This window comes from Corvus moneduloides, chromosome 14 (genome assembly GCF_009650955.1).
Source record: "Corvus moneduloides isolate bCorMon1 chromosome 14, bCorMon1.pri, whole genome shotgun sequence".
NCBI classification, from domain to species: domain Eukaryota; kingdom Metazoa; phylum Chordata; class Aves; order Passeriformes; family Corvidae; genus Corvus; species Corvus moneduloides.
Genome location: NC_045489.1, coordinates 8,529,821 through 8,550,529, shown reverse-complemented (window position 1 = coordinate 8,550,529; position 20,709 = coordinate 8,529,821).

Genomic DNA, 20,709 nt, shown 5'->3' with positions numbered 1-20,709 from the left:
GTAGCATCCTCATTTTTCCTCTCCTCAGCAAAGTGAGATGATGAAAGTTTGTGTGCACTTGTATAGACAAATATTTGTGCAGAGCACTTGCCTAAACTGAGGACTAAAAATCGAGTTTCTGGTTATTCCAAATGCAGCCTGCAGTGTTTGAGTTTTTTGGTTGGTTGGTTGTAGGTTTTTTGTGGTGTTTTGGGTTTTTTTAATTGCAATTTTTCATTTGTACTTGAATTCACTAATAAAGAGATAATTTTTTTAAAAAAGGTCATATGACAAATCATGAATCTGGTAATGAATGTTTCAATGAATGACTGCTCATTGCCCATGGCTCTCAAAGTTTATTTCAAACTGTTTGCAGCTATGATTCTGCTGTGAAATTTTTTGCCATCCAAGTAAAACATGAAGTCTGATGTGTGTCTTTAAGATGAAAGGGAAACCCTCTCCTTAGATAAGCAGCTGATTTTCCATGTTGGTGTTTCCAGTGGTGAACAGTCAGTTAAACATGCAAGTCAGTGCCTTGTTCTGCAATGTTATGGGGTGTCACTGGAGTTAGTGGGGACAGCAGGGCAGCAGCTGGGCTGAAATGGCTCCACCATACACAGCACCTCTGAAAGCAGCCCAAAATTGGGGATATTTTATGCCTTTTTATGTATCTCATATGAAAATACATTTTCCCCCCGTTACCTCTGCTTTCCCTCATTCATTTATTTCTTAACTAGTTTCATAGATTTAATATTAAAGATTTATCGTTAAGAATCAAAGGTGGTTTTCCTGAAAGATGATGAAAATTATGTGTCCTGTGGTTTGTATTTGGACTTACTGTTTTCAGGTGCTCTGCTGTGTAGTGGTTTGGTTCAAAATATCCATTACTTACTTATTTTGCTTCTGTGAGATAAGAATTAGGAGAAAGCAAAGCAGGCAAAAAACTTAAAAGAATATAAATAAGTTTATTAACAGACCTAAAAGAAAGGAAAAAAAAGTCAGACTAAACCTTCAGAACACTTCTCCTCCCCCCACCTTTCTCCCTTCTCCCACTGACAATGTAAAAAGACAACCCTTGAGATTCTCAGTCAGTTTACCACTTCTATGATAACCTTTTTCAGTTCACTTAGGGAGAGGAGTCTCTCTTGCTCATGCTATGGAGACATCTCCACAAGAAACAGTTCTCTCATGGCTTCAATATCAGAGCAAGACAGCTGCCCAGGTTGGTTCTCTGCTCACATGTGGGTCCCTTCCTTCATCTTACAGCTTTCCCCACAACTGTTTTTGAGGGTCCAATCTTGAGCTACTGGGGTACCATTTTAAGGATGAGCCATTCAGAAGCAAAGGTTCTCTTCACTTATCTCTGGGAGCATCTTCAGGTCCAGGAACAGAGGCCCTCCTCGTCCCCTGGGAGCAAGGGTCCTCATCACTTTCATCTCTAGGAACAGAGGTCTTCTCCTTCCTTGGGAGCAAGGGTCCTCATCAAATTACAGCTACTGTCATTTGCTTATTGTAGTGGGTTCGGTTTGTAACCGGGCAGAAACACCAATTTAGTGTAGTGGTTTGGTCCAAAATACTCATTACTGTTTACCTTCTGTGAGATAAGAATTAGGAGAAATGCAAAGCAGGCACCAAACTTGAAAGAATATAAAGAAGTTTATTAACAGACCTAAAAGAAGAAAAAAAAAATCATACCACACCTTCAGAACTCTTCTCCTCCCTCCACCTTTCTCCCTTCTCCCAGTGACAATGTAAAAAGACAACCCTTGAGATGTTCAGTCTATTTACCACTTCCATAATAACCTTGTTCAGTCCATTTAGGAAGAGGAGTCTCTCTTGTCCATGCTATGAAAACATTATCACAACGAGCCAGCTGCCCAGGTTGGTTCTCTGCTCGCATGTGAGTCCCTTCCCCCCCCGACTTGCAGCTTTTCCCACAACTGCTTTTGAGGGTCCACTCTTGAAATTACTGGGTAAAATTTTAAGGTTGAGCCGTTCAGAAACAAAAGTTCTCTTCACCCATCTCTGGGAGCATTTCATCTCTAAGAACAGAGGCCCTTCTCCTTCCCTGGGAGCAAAGGGTCTTCCTCATCTTCATCTTTAGGACTATCTCTGGGAGCATCTCTAGGAACTGAGGTTTTCTCCTTTCCCATTTGGAGCAAACGTCCTCATCGCTTCCATCTCTCCCTGTTCAAACTTCTCATGAAATTACAGCTGCTTCAGCATCTGCCTCAGTGCAGGTGCTTTTGCTCACAAGTACAAGTTGAACGCTCCACCCCCCATGCCTTCATGAAATTACAACAGGTACTCTGCTATATCATAGCTTTACAACAGGATTTCAGCTTTAAGCATCTCCTTTCTTCTGTCTCAGGTTTTCAGCTCTTCACAGCACTAAAAGGGTTAATCTCACCCAGGCCTTGCAGCTGGAATGAAGCTTATCGCTGTTGGTCACATGATCTCTTGCTGGACATTGGTGCAACTTCAACTCAATCTTGGCTGCACTGGAGGGGGGGGAAGACGAGCCGCTCCAGCTGCCCCCAGCAGGGCTGGGGGTGGGGGGCAGGGGGTTCCGCGGGTGGAACAGGGCCCATCGGCTCCAGGATGGCCATGGCCCAGCCCAGCCTGGCTTGAGCAGGGCCCGCTGGCCCCCACACGGGGCCCACAGCCACCTGTCCCAGCACCGGAAATGAGACAGACCTGTGGGGGAGGGGGTTGTCTATTCTTAAGTGTGGATGACAGAGGCGGTCACAGTTTTAAGTGGCTTAAAGAATTGTCCATATTCAAACTGGCCAGCTGATAGGTTTTGTCAAGTCACAGAAGAAGCTGTAAGCACCCCTTTGCAAGAACATCACTTCCGGGACTATGCTTGCTAACCCATGACACTTATTTCAGCACAAGTACTTTTGCTCAGAATTACAGCTACCGTCATTTGCTTATTTCAGCACAGATAATTTTGCTCACAATTGCAATTTGAACACTCCACCCCACCATGCTTTCATGAAATTACAACAGGTACTCTGATGTATCATAGTCCATCACCATAGCTTTACAACAGAATTTCAGCTTCTAAGCTCGAAGCATCTCCTCTTTCTCCTCCCTCAGGGTTTCAGCTCTTCCTTCTTTACCTGGATTGGAACCCTGGATTCTGAGAATTTCAGCCTTTCAGTGCTGAGAGGCAGTGATCCTCAGAAGCACTGTATTCAATCCAAAACCCCAGGAAAAGTTTCCTAAATTGTGTGATAACACTGAGGTTGTTGTTGTGTAATTAAAAGTTATGTCACTGGGTGAAATATGTAGAAATGTAGAAAATTAGGTTTAGAACATATAGGTAAGAATAGGTTACAACATGGAGGATTTTGGGTGTGGATTTTTGTCTTCTTCTTTCTCCTTCTTCTTCACAAACCTGAATGTTCTGTCATTGGGTTAAAAGTTCCGCACTGCAGAACTTGAAAAGTTAGTAGTCAGGTTGTAAGTAAAAGCATATCTTATAATTGGTTAGTTTAGACTTTAAAAAGCTTGGAAAAGTAAAACTCACGACCATTTTTTCACCCTTCCAACAAAGAGGCACTCTCTGTGCAGTGCTGACTTTCGGCGGGGGAAAACATGCAGACAATCAATGTGATTGATAAAGCAAGCTTCGTTTATTAGCAATACAGAGGCACTTATATAGTATTGAGTATACATGCTTACCAGTTCTTAATTGGTTCAAACTTACGAAAGCGCATTCTTACTTCTACATAATTGGGTTAGATAAAAGACTACATTTGGCAAGCTTCTATTATTTATGTTTTGACTTGAGAGATCAAAGATCTTCCTCCCTTCTCATGGTCAGTACATCTTATCAGCACAGCACTGTACCTCCTTAAAACTCCCTTTTGGTTCTCAGGCCTGTTTCTCACACAGGCATTTTCTCATGGAGGCTTTTTCTCATGCAGGCCTTTGCTTGCAGGCCTTTGCTTGTACAGTTCTTTTATTGATCTGGTTTTATCAATGATCCATGTCCCTGATCCTCTAACCATTCTCCAACAGTGCAGCTGTGTTACTGATAAGATATAATAAACAACTAAGTCCAAACAAGAATACTCACTCTCCTGCGTCTCAATTCAAACTCTGAGTAAAAAGAACTTGAGATGTAAGAAGAAAAAGTAATATTTACTGACTTTGGTGTCTCTCTGGTGTTCTCTTCACTTGCCATCACCCTTCCCTTTCCTCTGACTTGGGAGGGGATTGATGTCTGCAGGCTTCATCTGTTTTGGAGGAAACTTACAGCACTAAAAAAGGGTTAATCTCACCCAGGCCTTGCAGCTGGAGTTCATTTATCGCTGTTGGTCACATGATCTTTGCTGGGCAGCGGGACAGCCTCAGACGAATCTTTGGCCGCACTGGAGGGGGGGAAGGTGGGGGGCCGGGCCACACCACCTGCACGGAGCAGGGCTGTGGGGGGGTGGCGGATGGAACAGGGCCGCACCACGGCTGACCCAGCCAGGCTGAGCAAGGCCTGGCCCAGCCCCACTACCCACCGCTACCTGTCCGAAAGCCGGAAGACAAGAGAGCTTTCCCAGGCTCTGTTCGTTCTTAAATGTGGATCACAGAGGCGTGTCATGTTTCTTAAGTGGCTTAAAAAATTGCCAATATTCAAACTAGCCAGTTGATAGGTTCTGTCAGGTCATAGACGAAGTGGTAAGCACCTCTTTTCAAGATAATCACTTCCATAGCTGATGGAGCCTTCTTTACTAAAAAAACAAAACTATGCTAAACCATGACAGCTGTCAACATCGTTTAATGGGTGGCAGGTTCCTGCTTGCTCTTTTCCTTTTATTTGGCAATGGATAGGAATAGCCAGAGATCTGCCGGAATGAACCACGCTTCTCATAGAGATATGATGGAACTCCGTTTATTCCATCATCAGACCCATAGTTATACTCTAATTCTCAAGCACGCATAAGCAAGCTCCATACTATTGGGTTACAGCTACTGTTCACGTGGCCTTTAATAGCAAGCGATTGGTTACAGATTAATATGCACGCGACCAACTAACATAAGTCTTTCTCTTTCTATGGTCAGCATCCCCCTCCCCAACATCCGGTCGGCTTGCCACATCAGCATTGCTCCTCTCTTTTTTCCCTAGTCAAGGACAGTTCACTAATATAGCTTGGATTGTGCACGTATACATGTCCCTGTTCACTCAGCCATTTCTCTACAATTCCCCCTTTTTCTTCTTGCACAAGCCAAGCCCGATGAACAACTTTCTCTAAAGCTTTCCGTATGCACCCAAAACCAGAACAAATTATTATTGCTACAATTACTAGTGTAGCTAGCAGACGTAATCCTTCTTGAACCAGGTTTCCTAACCACCCTGTCAGACCAAGCGAGGACAGCCACTCAGACAAGCTGTCTGTATGGATCTGTATCTTTTGAAAAGCATCTTGCAGTTCTGAGAGCTGTTGATGGATACTCTGGGAATGGTCTGACAGGTTCATACAACACATACCTTCAAACTCTTTGCAACCATGGCCATGAGCTAGCAATAAAAAATCAATCGCAGCTCGATTTTGTAGTACAGCATGCCTAATGCTATCTACATCAGTTAAAAGCTCATTTAACATATGGGAAGTCCTATTAAATTCCTTTTCTGACCAACAGGCCAACTTTTTCAGATTGTTATAGCCATGAGCTGCAGCACCCCCTGGGTTAAAAATAGCCAATGGTATAAATGCACTCAAACTCATAATGTTTACCTTATCATTACAATCTTTATCAAACGTGGAAACACTACACTGGTATCTATTTTGCATCCTATTTTTCCAGCTTTCTGATACTTTCCGTACTGTTTTTCCATGCTCGTATAGAAGGGGCAAACTTAGCTTTCCCAGGTAGCAAGAACCCCCAACTGGACTATGCGGAATCCCATTCCATGCTCTATCTCCACATATCAAAAACACTCCAGGAGGTAAAACCTTTCCTCAGGTTGTGTCAATAGACTCAGCTCCTCCCAACGTGGCCGGCACGTTCCAGCCTCCAATGGAGTGTCCTGATACATTCTGTTTCCATGGAAAGGAGGCCATGGCCTGTCGTGCCTGGTAGTCCTCCCAAGGATCTCCAAAGAAGAAAACCCCAGACCCATTGGCATATTGCATTGGAGGCACTACATTGGAACAGTTGGTCCATGGTGTTACGTTAACAAGCATACTGGGAAAGAGGGACCCATAAAGCTGTAGCTCTTGAAAGAGGCAAGGTTGCATTTTTTGTTAAATTGGCAATAATATGGGTTTGCTTCAAGGAGTGCCGATAACTAGACCAACAACCTAAGCACTCGCCCCGGTTTCTTTTGCTTTGCATTTGTTGCTCCACTTCCTCATTGATTTTCCCTATATCTGTCACCCATTTTTGAAATGTGTCCTCAAGTGAGATCCATGGCACACCAATTAGACATGTGCGAAATGGATCTGCTGCCGACCCCATGGCCAGACAGAAGTCCGTCTGGTTGGCCTGGTGAGTCCATGTTACCCACATGTTTTCTCTTTCTGACACTGAAGTCATCACAGCTTTACTCAGGGAGAAAGTACTTGAGAGGAGGAGCCACATGTAGGGCACCATACCTGGGTTACAGTGGTCTTTTTACTCACTTGCAGACGTCTGATGGCTTCCTTCCCTGCCCACACTTCCAAGCTTAGTAAAAACTCGTGTGGATCCCTAAATGAGCTAACTCTAATCCGTTGTGGTGGAATTCCGAGCACGATAGATGCACACTGCCTAAAACTTCTTGTCTCAGGCACTTGATAACATTCTCGGCATAAACTACCTCGCTCATCTACATTCCAAGTTCCACTAATAAGCTCTTCCCCACAGCCCCCACAGCACAAGCACAAGCACAAGCTATTATACCAGCATAAACAATTTCTGCGGCGATTAGCATGCACACTCGGTGACTGTTCCCAGGCTCTGAGTGGTCGTCCAAATGTGAGGTTGTCAGCCACCAAGTGAAGGTTCACTTCCCAAAGGTTGGGAACATCTGCTGTACGTGCTCGTTCCTGTAGTTGCAGGGCTGTCTGGGCCACACCCTTTTGGGACTCAATGGGACCCTGTTGTGGCTCCTGCTTTCGATTGAGCTTTTCTTCCATAGAAGACAGAGCACAATCAAAGTGTTGTTTCATTTGATGCATTGCCTCTACTACTTGATGAGCCCATCTTTCCAATGCTTGTGGGTTCACACAAGATCCTGGGGGATGAGCACATAGTTCATTTGTCACCTCTGTCACTGGTATGTCATCATCTGGCAGAGGAACAGTCTGTGGCTCCGACTGAAAAGCAGTCTGTGGCTCCAGCAGGGAAACAGTCTCTGGCAGAGAAACAGTCTGTGGCAGAGAAACAGTCTGTGGTCCGGGATGGATCTCTGCTGGCAGTGGAGGTGGAGGGGGTGGGCAAGCAGGGTAGAGGCGCGGTTGACAAGAAGGACCGCCCATTGCTCCGCCCATTGACTGGTCGACTGTAACTTCTGCGTTTGCCTTCAGTTTGCTCTGAGGCACAGTGGTGGTAACTTCCTCTTTTGGCTCTGATTGCAAGAGCTCTTTCTCCTGCTCCCGCAGGAGCTCACTGACAGTCTCAAAGTGCTTTTCTGCTTTCTGTCCTTTTATCGCACTAGGGCTTTTAAACAGTCCACTCAGCCCCCTGCGCTGCATAGTTTGGGCAGGAGTGACAACCCCAGCCGGTGTTCCAATTGCCTCCACGGCAGCCGCAGATACTTTCAACTCGGCTTGCATATTTTTCAAGGCATTTATAACAGTTCTCCAGGTGGGCCCTAAGTTTGTCATTTCTTTCCCTTTTCCCTGGATAGTACAGTCCCACAGGTGATCCCCTACTTCACTCGGCTGCATCAAAGAGGAGGGGGGTGACTCACAAATGTCCATGCTCCCGCACCCATAAAACAAGCTTATTTAGATCCTTTTCCTTGACCTCCTCCCCTTGCTTAGCGAGGATACTGAGAAGTAATTTCTGTCCTGCCGCAAACTCTAAATCCATGCTAGCAGGGTATCACGGAGGGAAGGTAGCTACCCTTCTTACCGGCCTGACCGACGTCCTTTGACTCACGGTCAACACTCTCCACTCACAGTATCTCTGTCGCTCGTCGTCGTCACCCTCCTTTTGGTGATCAGTGAGCATATCTTCCTCGGAGGAACGGTCCCTGGTTGGGCACCAGAAATAGCCAGAGATATGCCGGAATGAACCACGCTTCTCATAGAGATATGATGGAACTCTGTTTATTCCATCGTCAGACCCATAGTTATACTCTAATTCTCAAGCACGCATAAGCAAGCTCCATACTATTGGGTTACAGCTACTGTTCACGTGGCCTTTAATAGCAAGCGATTGGTTACAGATTAATATGCACGCGACTAACTAACATAAGTCTTTCTCTTTCTATGGTCAGCATCCCCCTCCCCAACATCCGGTCGGCTTGCCACATCAGCATTGCTCCTCTCTTTTTTCCCTAGTCAAGGACAGTTCACTAATATAGCTTGGATTGTGCACGTATACATGTCCCTGTTCACTCAGCCATTTCTCTACAGATAGGGAACAGAAAGGCAGATGAAAACCAAAAACCTCAAGTTAGATAAACAGAAAATATTAAAGCTTTTAAAGGAGAGCTGACATTGTGCACATAGTAACTATTAGAAAATACATGTACAGATTAAAGAAACCTGGATAAGAGTTTTTAAAAAGCTAGGGAAGCAGCTCCAGTGTTTTTATTTATAGAGGAAACTACCTGGCGTGGCAAGGAACAGCATTCCCTGAGTTACTGTGAGTTAAGGATTGTGGCAGAGGTTGGTGTTTAATCCTGTAGGCAAGGGAATTCTGGAGATACAAAAAGCCCACAGGGTGAAAGGTGCACAACAAGACAGTAAAAACTGTCCAGAAGGAAATAGGTAATATGAGGGGAAACATTCTTAAACCTGTTCTTGATTACCCTAGGCTGATTTGTACTGAATGCTCCCTTTTCCCCCCGCTCTTTGTGGGTTTTACTAGCTTCTATCTATTTCAAGGTTTAAAAAATGTACATCAATTTCTTCCCTAAGCACAGGAAGTCAAAGAGCTGAATGTTAGCTGTTAAGCTAAAGCAGCCTAAACAAATGATCACTGCTACATCAGGCAGCAATTGTGCACCCATCCATGTGGCCCTCAGAAGGGAAAATTACTTCTTTTTCATTATGATTGAGTTGATTAAAATATTTAGTAGTTCTTTCTGTTCAGGCTTTATCATGAATATTTGCATTCTCCTCTCAGTAGGAAGACAGCACAGATTCCCTTCTTGGCAGAAATTTTAAAAATGGTCCCTTTCACCTGCATCCATGTTTGATGGGCAGCATATGCTGTGCTTGTGGCCAGAGATTCATGCAGATGTTCATGCCTGTCCACTGTTTCATTCTGTCTCTATCCTGCAGTTGCTGTTTTAGTCAGGGCATCCATCTGTGGGGTTTAGCAAGGCTTCACCGCACACCTTCAGAAAGCCACTGGATCCTCAGTTTGCCAGGAAGGCGTCTTCAGCCACCCTCAGAGTGCATGGCTTTACCAGACCTGAGTGCCTCTGAACAAAAGCTGTTTTCCGTAGGCCTGTCTTGCTCCCACTGATAGATGAGATTTATATGAGAAGTTTTAGCAAGTCTCTCAAAGGACACACTCCTGACTTCCTGCAGGGGAGGTGCAGGAGAGCCATTTCTGGCTTCAATTGTGATTCAATTTGCCCAGTCAAAATTCCTTGGAAACACTCCTACCTTTTTGTCCTGGCAGACGTATAGCTTAAGTGCCCTAACAGATTCAAAACACCTGAATGATCACAGTATTAACACAGTATAAAGAGTTCTATCATTCAGTGTAACCTCATTATGGCTAAGAGAAGTATAATGCCAAATGTAGTGCCAGTGACAAATGCAGAGTAACTCCAGTTGCTGATGGTACAAATTGGATTCAGCTGAAGCTTCTCACATGCTCAAGAAGCTGGAGAGAATCAAAAGGCTGTTTAACATACTTGAGTGTTTCTGAGTACTTACAAGGTAGATGGTATTTCATGCTCATTACTCAAAGGCTAGGGGAGAAACTCAGTTGTTCAACACTGATTAAACCTGTCCTTGCTGCTGTAACTAAAATCCATGTTCACTTTGGAGTGAGCCTTCCTTAAAAAGATAATGCATCTAGGTTATATTAAACAGAGAGTCATGTTTGGGTTTTGCTGAGTAATATTTTAATTTGCAAAATTTCAAGGAAGGCAGCACTTAGCTGATACAAACTGCAAGATGAAGTCTTTGGTGTGAAAAATCCTCTCTTGAACTGACCTGAGGTAATTTCTCCCCTCTGGAATGAGTAGGGAAGACACAGAACAGAGGAATCATGCAAGAGGCAGGAGAGGGAGAGGCTCCCAGGCTACTCTAGGGTCTGCAGAGGCAGAGCCCATCCCCGGCAGTGCTGGAAGCTCGGAAGCTCAGTCTGTGCTGAGAGATTTGGCCACTGTAGCAAAACAGAAACACAGTTCCAAAGCTTTTTTAGTGAGCAGAATAGGCTCAGTTAGCAAATGGAATTCATGTTGGCACTATGCATCTCTGCTATTGTATTTTGCCAGCAGAGAAATGTGGCAGATAGAAGCAAGTGTATTTTTTTTTAAATTCGACCACTAGTAGAGCTTGGCAGACCCTGGTGCAAACCTGGTGTGAGTTGCCAACCCCATGGCTCCAGGCATGCTAAGGGAGGGATTGAAGTAAACACCAGATCTTTCCTGGACTCACTGATAAGCCTAATGAGGGCACTAAGCAGAGGCAAACCCCAGTCAAACTCCCTGCCAAAGGACTCCTTGTTCCCAGAGGCATCTGGGAGAGGAAATATTATGCAAACTCCAATTCTCCAGTGTGGTTTTAGGAGTACATCTGCTAAATTCATGGGCCTGCGGGTGGGGGGAAGATCTCCACAAGCAAAACATGCCGAAAGAGTGTCCAGAGCCTGGTCACTGCAGGCTTGTGTCTCCGTTGGGCTCACACGGCTGCTGTTGCTGGATGGATCCAGGTGCCATCAGATTCCCCAGAGCCGTGAATTTCAAGGGGAAAGAAAGGGTCCTTTTTTTTTCCCTAGCTTTTCTGCAGAGTGTGATGTCCAAATCCCTTTGGAAAGGGAAATTGCATACTGGTTTCCATTGTCGGGCTTCATGAGTGGGACATTTTTGTCTACTCTATGGTGCAGCATGCTCTGTTTCTCACAGCTATTAACCTTGTAAATGTGGGTGTTTGAGACTCAGCCGTCTTAGGCAGTTTTAGTTCTTTCCTGGGGCTTGATATATTTTTCCTGCAAATGCATCATTACAAAAGTATATTAGGGGAAACTGCCATTGGCAGAGCTCTCTTCCACCATAGCCCAGATAAGGTATGTGATGTGTCGAGGTTTATTTTCTCATCTCATTGCAAACATTTTTAAAAGTCAGGCTCTCGGGCTGGGGAGGGAGAGGTCTGTCCTCCTCTACCTGCTGAAATTAGTCATAGCTAGAAGCTGTCAAGTGGTGACGGAATAGGAATGAATTTGAGGAAGGAATAAAATGGGGCTACTGCACATCAGTGTTCTACCAGAGCCGAACTCCCGTCACCTCCTGTTCTTCAGGGATTTCTGTCATTAAAGCAGAAAACAAGGAAAGGAAACAAAAATGGCTCTAGGCTACTAAGTGAGTCTCTGGCAAGTGCAGAAGGTTGGATCAGTCCTTGGACATTAATGTTTATTCTTCAGGGGCAACTTTTCTTTTCTACTCTGTTCCTTCCCAGGTGGATGTGTGGGTTAAAACTCCCTCGGCATTGTTTCTAGAAGAAAATAGCTACAGCAGCTTGATTCAAAAAGAAGGCTGCAGTGCCACCTCAGCTCTGCAGGTAGGGGCTGTTGGGGCTGTTTGGGGGGTGTGGATTGTGGGATCCCAGTGGAGGATCTTGCTGGGCTTCAAGCTACTGTTGGTGTGCCTTCTCTGACTGGTGCCACATGGCATGGGCCCTTCTTGTGTCAAGAATACTACACCCAGCTCTTCCTGCAGTTTTCAATTTCTTCCTCTACTTTTCCATGTCTTTCAACATTTTTACAGGTATTCCTTAAAAATAATAAGAAAGAATGAGTAAAATGGATAACTCTATGTATATATCCTCCCATAATCCCCCAACAATTTAATAATCTAAAATGCTGTTTATTTGCCGCATCCAGACCTTACCCACCAGCAAGCTGTTCTGCTGGACTCTCTGCCAGAAGCACATAGCAATGAATGAGAGGGGTGTGAAAGTGAGAGGGATGCGAAAGAAAATACACAAGAACATTGTGTTTGTCTTAAAGCACAAAAGAAAGTGCTATTAGATCAGAAAGAGTGTTGAATTGTCCTGGGCCATTCCCATTCCCAAGAGAAGTGCTTCAGAGAGAGCCAGAAGGGCTCTGCAACCCAGGTATTCTCCACGGTATCTGAGTTATCAACATGATTGAAAATGGTCCATGGCGCAAGGGGTAAAACCCTCTGACCCGATACACTGATGTGAAAACTGAAAGTTTTGCTTCATTGCTGGGGAAAGAATATCAAGAAAGAAATGTCAAGAAAGGAAGGCTGAAAAGAAAGGCAAATAGTCTGCTTGCTTTATGAGACAGGAAAGACTTGTGGGACATTCGGTGGTGTTTGTTGGATGAGAGGCCACCTCCATGGCTCGGGGTAACTCACTTGCCCTGTGAGCAGTGCTATGGTCCCTGGGAGATCAAAGCCATGGGGCACTGGTGCAGCCTTTGCTGTTCCCGTCCCACACAAGAGGCAGAATTTTCTTTTCCCATTTTAATTTGTGCCACTGCTGACAGCAGCATTTGCCCAAGCAGAAGTTGCTCTTACAAGAATTACATTCATTTTCTAAAATTTCTTCCACCACTGATTGCTTAAAAAGAAATCAAATGGCTGCCATGCCAGCTCTTATATGAGAGCTGCTCAGAGAGCAGGTCAAGAGGTCTCCAGAGAAGCAGCAAATAAAAAGTTGTCGCTGTTATCCCCAGAGAGATGGAAAAATCACGACATAAGTCCAGGTCAGATGATATGGCCAAAGCAACCTCGTTTAATCACCCATACCTTTTATAGCATGGTTCGCAAAAGAGAAATTACATGATTGGCCTATTGACCCACCACCTCTCAAGGTGATGTTACAATCCGGTTTAGACCCTGGAAAGCAAAGCAAGCTAAGTCTCTGAGCGTAAACCGGAAAGAACCAGGAAGGTTCAAAACATCCCCAGGAATGAGATTAAAACCAAATGAGGTTAGATGTTGTTGCCAAAAAATGGATGTATTTTATTTAATAGTAAAAGAGGCAAAGAGAAGGGAAGAGAAAAGAAAGAGAGAAAGAAAAGAAGTGTGTGTGGGGGGTGGGGGAACAGGGAGACGTGACAGGGGTTAGATGGAAGCATATCACCCATCCGAGGGTCCCAACAACGTCTCGTTGCTCCCCTCCATCCGGTCTGCTGGTGGTGAGGGTCCCCCGTTGCCACTGTGGCCACGCTGCTACATGCTGCCATATGTCACACGCCGCCACATGCCGCCACACGCCGAAGAGTGCAGAATTCTGTGGACTAATATACACTTTGGGCCAGGTGGGAACGCCCACGTGTCTTTCTTACAGGGGCCAGCTTGACACACTGTCCCTTGCAACACTGAGGGTCTGTTGCATCATCTCTGGTGCTCTGGTGCAGGGTCTGGGGACCCCTTTGGGGGGCCCCTGTGATGGGCCATGTCACCCCCTCCTGTTGTAGATAAGCTTCTCCCCCCAGTGAGGACCCCTCAGCTGGGCTCTGCACAGTGGAGGATGGGAGCCACTGCGCCTCTGACCAGAGGCTTTTCCAAGATACCCAGAGCCTCTCCTTCTTCCACCCCTTGGTGCGAGGGTCTGTTCGAGCCTGGCAGCTGATAGCCCTGGGGCTGTGGTCCTCATCTTGGAGGTGTTAAGCCTGTGCTCAGTGAATGTCCCCAGCCCTGAGTTGTTACTTTATCTTATCTTCATCAGCAAGCAGTGTCAGGCCTCAGTCAGGGCCCCATTTGCGGTGCAGCAGTCTTCTCTTCAGCTTTTGTAATACAATTTTAAAAGTCCTTTAAGAAAACGTTTAAGTCATAAAATATAATATTTCAGTCTCTGACAGGTGATAGGTTGAGCAGTAAGACACCCATTTTCAAATATTATTCTTAAAGAAGGAAAATAATTTTCACAGTTCTCATAACAACCTGGAGGTGTAGAAATGGTTTACATTCTCTCAAACTGTTGTCCATCCAGTTCACATGAGAACGAAAGCTTTCACAGAGAAGCTGTGAGAACATGGATTTCTCTAACTGCTCTCTCATGAGAAAGAAAAGTTTCACAGGAAAATTCCTCTGCCAGCCCTTGCTAGCATCTACAAAAAGTCTCTCCTGTTTCTGGATTCCTGATCTGCTCTGAAGCAGGGCTGTGAGCCAGCAGGGTGAGGGGAGCTGTGTCTGCCGGTACGGAGCCGAGAACTGCGCAGGCTGGCTGGGCTTGCTCACATTGAGAGCTGGCTTGCTCCTTCTCCCTCCATGCTTGGCTTTCCTTTTGATTTTAAAAGCTCCATTTCAAGCCAGAGCAGCAAATTGGAGGCCGTTTGTGTGAAGACAGTGTGGGGAGAGACCTGGACCAGAGTAGCGCCTGTGAGCTGGGGTGTGTCTGGGGGAGATGAAGCCTGCAGGGAAGGAAGAAAAAAAATAAATGCTTTGGGTTGGAATAAGGTTACTCTTTCCTGCCTTGGCTGCCAGAGGTATGGTGGGGTTTGAGAGCTACTGAAAAGCAAGAGTTTTTCTGGCAGAGGGATGCAAGCCTCTTGACTACATCCTGCTGCAATGAGGATTTGGCACCCAAAGAAAGTAATTCTGTGCTGAGGTGCTCTCTCCCAAAGATCTGAGGGGAGAAAAACAAAGAGAAGGAGAAGAAAAACAGCCAGCAGAAATCCCTTAGAAAGAGCAACTCCTGGTTAATGGTGCACTGCAAGCTTTGAAAATCAATGATGACAATTGCAAGGTGCTGCATAAGAAGGAGAGCAGTTTGAACTGCGGGCACAAAGTTCCAGATTACTTGCAGACACCTGGGCCAGGCTGCTGAAAGCTGGGTGAAAAGCCATGTCTAAAAATGCAGAAGTAAAAATATCATAGTGTGAATCATGGGACAGGTGACAGCCCTCAAAATGTTAGAGTGACACTGCTAAATAGGAGGCCCAAAGCTTAAGGGTGCCTTGGGAGAGGTTCCTGCTCCCATCATTTGGTAAACAGCCTCAGAGTTTGTCACAAGGGCATGTAGTAACAGGACAAGAGGGAATGGCTTCAAGCTGAAGGATGGTAGGTAGATTAGATATTAGGAAGGAATTAGGGAGGTGTTGGCAAAAAAGACTCCAGAGAGCCCATTTTTCTGCAGCAAACTCTTTGAATAGTTCTTTTCCACATCCATGCAGATTGAAATATCATTTTTTTCAGTAAGGGGGTAGAATTAGCAAAATTAAATTTTTGACTTTGAATCCATCAGATTGTAGGAAATAGAACAAAAATTTTAAAAAAGGAATAGAATGGGTGTTTGCAAACATGATGCTTATTAAACATCATTTTCTAGTCTCCAAACTAGCATATTGACTTTATTATCAGCCAAATATTTTTTCCCTATAAAATAAATATTCTGAGGCCCCTCCTCTCCCTTACTGGTACCTAGAGGAGTTCAACCAGAAGCATAAAGTGCCTGATTTAGTGTCCTCATGTTCTCAGCATGTACTTTCTCTCCTCTTGTTATTGCCTTGCAAACTGTCCATTGAACTGAGGTAATCAAGGGGAATTTTTGCAGCCACTTTCTTTCCTCAGAAAAATATTCCTAGTGGTGTGATGATAGAAAAAAAATGTCTTTTGTGAAGACAGTCTATCATTTGAATTAGTTTACATGTGCTTTTAATGCCAAGAACCTCAGACTGCTTAAAAATAATAAAAATGAAATGTCAAGCAAATAAAAGTTAATTAAAAGCACAGTGAAAGAGGCTTAGTTTTAGTCCTAAAAGGAGCTGAAGCTTTTGCAGAACATCTCTACAAAGGTAACAAAATCTCTCACTGCAAGGTGTAAAACATCCCCCACTCCCTGGTAAGAAATGAGCACAGCACCTGAAGAGCATCTGTACTCCAGACACCACCAAATGTGGAAGAGGTCATTTGCTGGGGGGTTGGGGACATAAGAAAGCAGTGAACTAACACAGACCCTCCATGAATTGTTGTATATTACTAATATTGTTGAAAATCTTCATACAGAAAGAGCTCTGAGTTATTCCAAGCCCAATGCAGCACAAGATTTAAAGGTAAGGTCCTTTTCCCATGGAAGTCGATGGAGGTGAGTGTTTCACAGGAAGCCAGGCTGAGCTCCAGGCTCTTCCCAGCATGCTTATTCCAGCAATATCAGCCATGCTGAAGCAAAGAAGAGAGCCAGAAGAGCAAACAAGACAAGGCAGCAAATACTGCAGCATGGGCAGGTGGGTTTCTACTGAAACAAGTGTTTGCCTGACTTGGGCACAATAGTAGAGGTTTTCATAGGAATGTTCATTTCCCTTGCTGAGACTCCTAATGAAGGTAATAAACCAGTAATTAAATCCTTCTCCATCACCGTAACTGTTATGAATGGATGATGTAGGTTTAAATCAGCTCTTGCCCTTTGCCCAGGCCTCTGGCAGCAGGCAGTTGTGCTACTGAGGTGGCCAGCACCCCACGATCCACTCCCATTTGCAAGTTCTTTAATAATGACTGATTTGGTCTATTATAAAATGAATTATTTATTAATAGACACAAACTTAACAGACAGAAGACAGAAGACTTAAAACAGACTATTACTACAAAGAGATAAGACAAAAAGGGGATACTGGTATTATACACATGGAGTTAAAGGTACCATTAAATTTACAGCTAGCTAAGAAATAGTATAACTTAGGACCCGATGTTCCTTACCATCCAATCTTGATGGAGTACATATCGAAAAATCCTCTCTCTCAATTCCCAGGAGAGTGACCTGAAGTTGCATCCAAGCTCCAGGGAGAAATCTTCTCACACGTTTCCAAGGAGTGTGTAAGAGACTTCTGCCTCTGTGATAAACTGTAGTACTTTTATACTGTAAAACCAGGCCTTTTGGTCACCTATGGGTTTTTTATCTCTTTCCACATCTGACAGACCTTTTGGCGCCAGGAGACGCCTTGCCCACCTGAGTTATCTCTCCTATCTGCACTGGCCATCTGTGGTGGGAGAAGGGTGGTATGCCCTGCCACAATAATTCAATCAAGGATGCAGACAACAGGTGTGTGCTCTGGTCCAGGGCAGCTGGGTGGGGAGCAGAGCTGCAGGAAGGGGTGACATCCTGTATCTGGGTCTGAACCTGGCCCTTCAGGACCACAGGTGGGATAGAGAACGTCCTTAAAAAAAAAAAGGTACAAAAGCCCACAGAGCAAGGGCTATCAAACCAAAATGAAAGTATACCAAAGCAAAATTACAGTGGTGAGTGGGGCTCTTCTGGTGGGAAACCTCCTGCCCTGGGCAGGGCCCCAAGCTTTCTTAAATGCCTCCAACCAGTGGAGGAGGCTTAAGGCTATAGCCAAAATAAAGATGCCAGAAGTTGTTCACAAACACCCCCAAAACTCACCAGGAGGGTTGTATCTTCAGGCAGCAGAAATGCCATGAAGAAACAGAGGGAGAAGAGAGGTTTGCTCCCCATTTTATTTATGTTAAAGGGCTGTATGCTCTATTTCCTGATTAATTTTGAAAAGATATAAGTTAGTAACAGAAGATATGAGACATGCTGTATTTAAACTTGGAGTCTATAAGGCTTTCCTCACCCTTGGCGCATCACCGATTTATGTGTGCTATGGAATGTGCTGACTTTCTTAATGGATGGGTAATATCATTTCATATCCCAGGAAGTGATAAGCTGCCCAAAATGTCAGAGCTTCAGACTGATGGGTTTCTGTCAGGCTCTTTTCAGAATGCAGTCTTTCTCTGCATTCTAAATGCTTTTTCTTAGCACCATCTAGGAACCAGTTGCACAAAGTGGATGGTATTTTGGTAAACACTTCACATTAAATCTTTAACAATATAACAGCTTTGTTAATCACTGTAACAGATTAAATGCTCCTTCTCTGAGCTGACCTAGTTTGGAGGTTAAAATTATAGAGCCTAAAAGGAAAAAAAAATCTGGGGGGGAAAAAAAGGTGCTCCATTCTATTTGTATTATTTTGCAATATGAAAAGAAGAGAAGAGCAGCATCATTATCAGGAAAGCAGACTTCATTTTGACAAGTACCTTTGTTCTGAAATGTAATTATAGGGCCAGACTCGCAGAATGGGTAAACCCCTAAGGTTATGCATCCTTGGAGCGTGGGAGAAGGAGCAGGGATGAACAAGGGGATAATAATGCAATGACTGTTTTTTTCGTTTTGCTATATCTATACTTACAAAAAAGTAGACCTTGTTGTTCTGTTGGTGAGCTTTCAGTGCAACGCAAAGAAAAACAGCCAACATTTTGCTGTTAGATGCACAGTGTATTAAATGCATGAAGACATGAGCATATAGGTCCTTTGCTGGGTAGCGGCAGACAGACAGCAAATACAGTCATATATCAAACCTTTTTTTTTGTGGAGGAGCTGTGGGATTACCTGTACATCTCTATATGATCACTCAGTTAAAAAAAAGGAGCAATTTGGTGGCTTTCCCACCGGTGATGGATGGTGTGGGCTGGCAGTGGGAACATGCAGTGAGCCAGAGGCAGCCCTGCTGTATGTGCCATGCTGTCCTCTCCATGACAGTCCTTTCTGTATCCCCTCACTGCTCATGGCTCGGTGTCTCCTGCACAGAGGTGCCAGTGAGCCCAAGGCAGGCAGGAGTGGCACTGAATAAATGCCTTTCCTAATGATGTGCTGTTAGAGGGTTTTTAACCAATCCTGGGAAAGGGCTTTTATTTTGCTGTTGAAGTAGTAAAGATTAAGTGATCTTTGAATTACTGTTTTGCCTCTTTCATTTCTAAAGACTTTGAACACATTTGCATTAGTTTCCCCACTCAAGATGTTTGTATACACTATGTCTTATCTGGCAGGACTGGCCATCAGTCTTTCCTGATGCTGTCTGTCGTCCCAGTATCTCCAGTGACTACGCAAAGTGCTGGATGCTACATGCTCATTCCAGATTTATCAGTGCAATTTGCATATACTTTATATTATGCCTCACTGATGTAAAACTTGAATATTATTGGCCTTCATTAACATTTTTTTGGGTGAAGGTCATTACTCTGCTTTATGGAGGTGTTTAAAATGTGCAGAACTTGATGTAGATGCTTTGATTGTATAAAACTTGTAGGAAATACTGTAATAAATCTTACAGAGCAGATAGTAAATATCTTCATGTTTGGAAGGAACTGGATGTACTTTGTATTTCCTGATGAGTGGTTCATCAGTGTTAAGAAACAATTTTCCATTAATCAGGGTGTATTTCAGCTGCAACCTGCCCCATGTGTCTGTGGGTTGGTAAAGGAGCAAGTGTCATTTTTTGTGAGCCTGGGTCTGCTTCTGGGAACCTTCCACCACTGCCCTTTTCAAGCCACGGTCTCTCCTCTCATATACCATCCAATTCTTCAAATTTTCTCTTTCAGCAAGCAAGCAAACATAAAAACTGGCAAAAGTTTAGTAAAATGCTTTCATTTTACTTGCTAGTAGGATATAATTGTTTCAAAAAGACAAAAAAAAAAAGGAATTGTGCTTGTTGGAGTAAGAGAACAAATCAGAAAATCATGAAGTAACACAGGGAAAATTTTCCTGCCAGATGCAATATATCCATCCAAACAGACCTATGTGTTTGACTATGCAATGCTGGTGATCTCTTATAGCTGCTGAGGGTGCAAGATGAGGAAGAATTGGACTGTACAAGGTTAAAAAATCTTTCAATCCTCCTCTGATACTGAACTCCAAAATATCTGAAAAGATCCGTAATTTATCTTCCATATATAGAGGTTTGTAGTGACTTATTTTCAGTTTGTGTGTTCTGAACTAGTGTCAGGAATGAATGTTGTGCAATTAATTCTTTTATCAATCACATTCAGTAAATGGATTGTCTGATCTGAATCACAGAGGGAAGGAAAAATTAAACAGATTAATGCCTTTTCTCAACTGAAGCAAAAGCAGTGATCAGAGCTGGCTGAATCAACCACAAAATGAATTGACATCATTTCTGCAGACACAAGTAGTTTCTGTTGTGTTTGGGGTCATGTTATTCAATGTCCATGAAGCAGTCAGGCTTGTTGGCAAAGCTGGGACTTTTCAGAACATCAGCCTATGTAGTAATTCACGCCAGCCTGCCAACATCCATCTTTTATTGGCCTTTATCCTTTCAGAGGAGGAGGAATGACTTGGTGTTTTCATCCCTCTCTCTGTCAGTGCCTCTTCTGACATCCCTCTTCTCAGTCATTATGGGAGAAACTGATGATGAAGCCAAGGTGTTTAATTCACAGATCACAGGAGTGCGGCAGGGAAACCTACCTCCCTCCCTCCCTCAGGGGGAGCCTCCATCTGCCTCCCAGCCAGGAACCCAAGCCCAAGCACTCCCTGCAGAGGCACTGCTCCAGCACTAAGGGGGTAGCAGGAGGGGAGCTCCACATTGACAGATCTATGTTCAGAATTGGGGACTCCATAAGGAAGGTGTTTT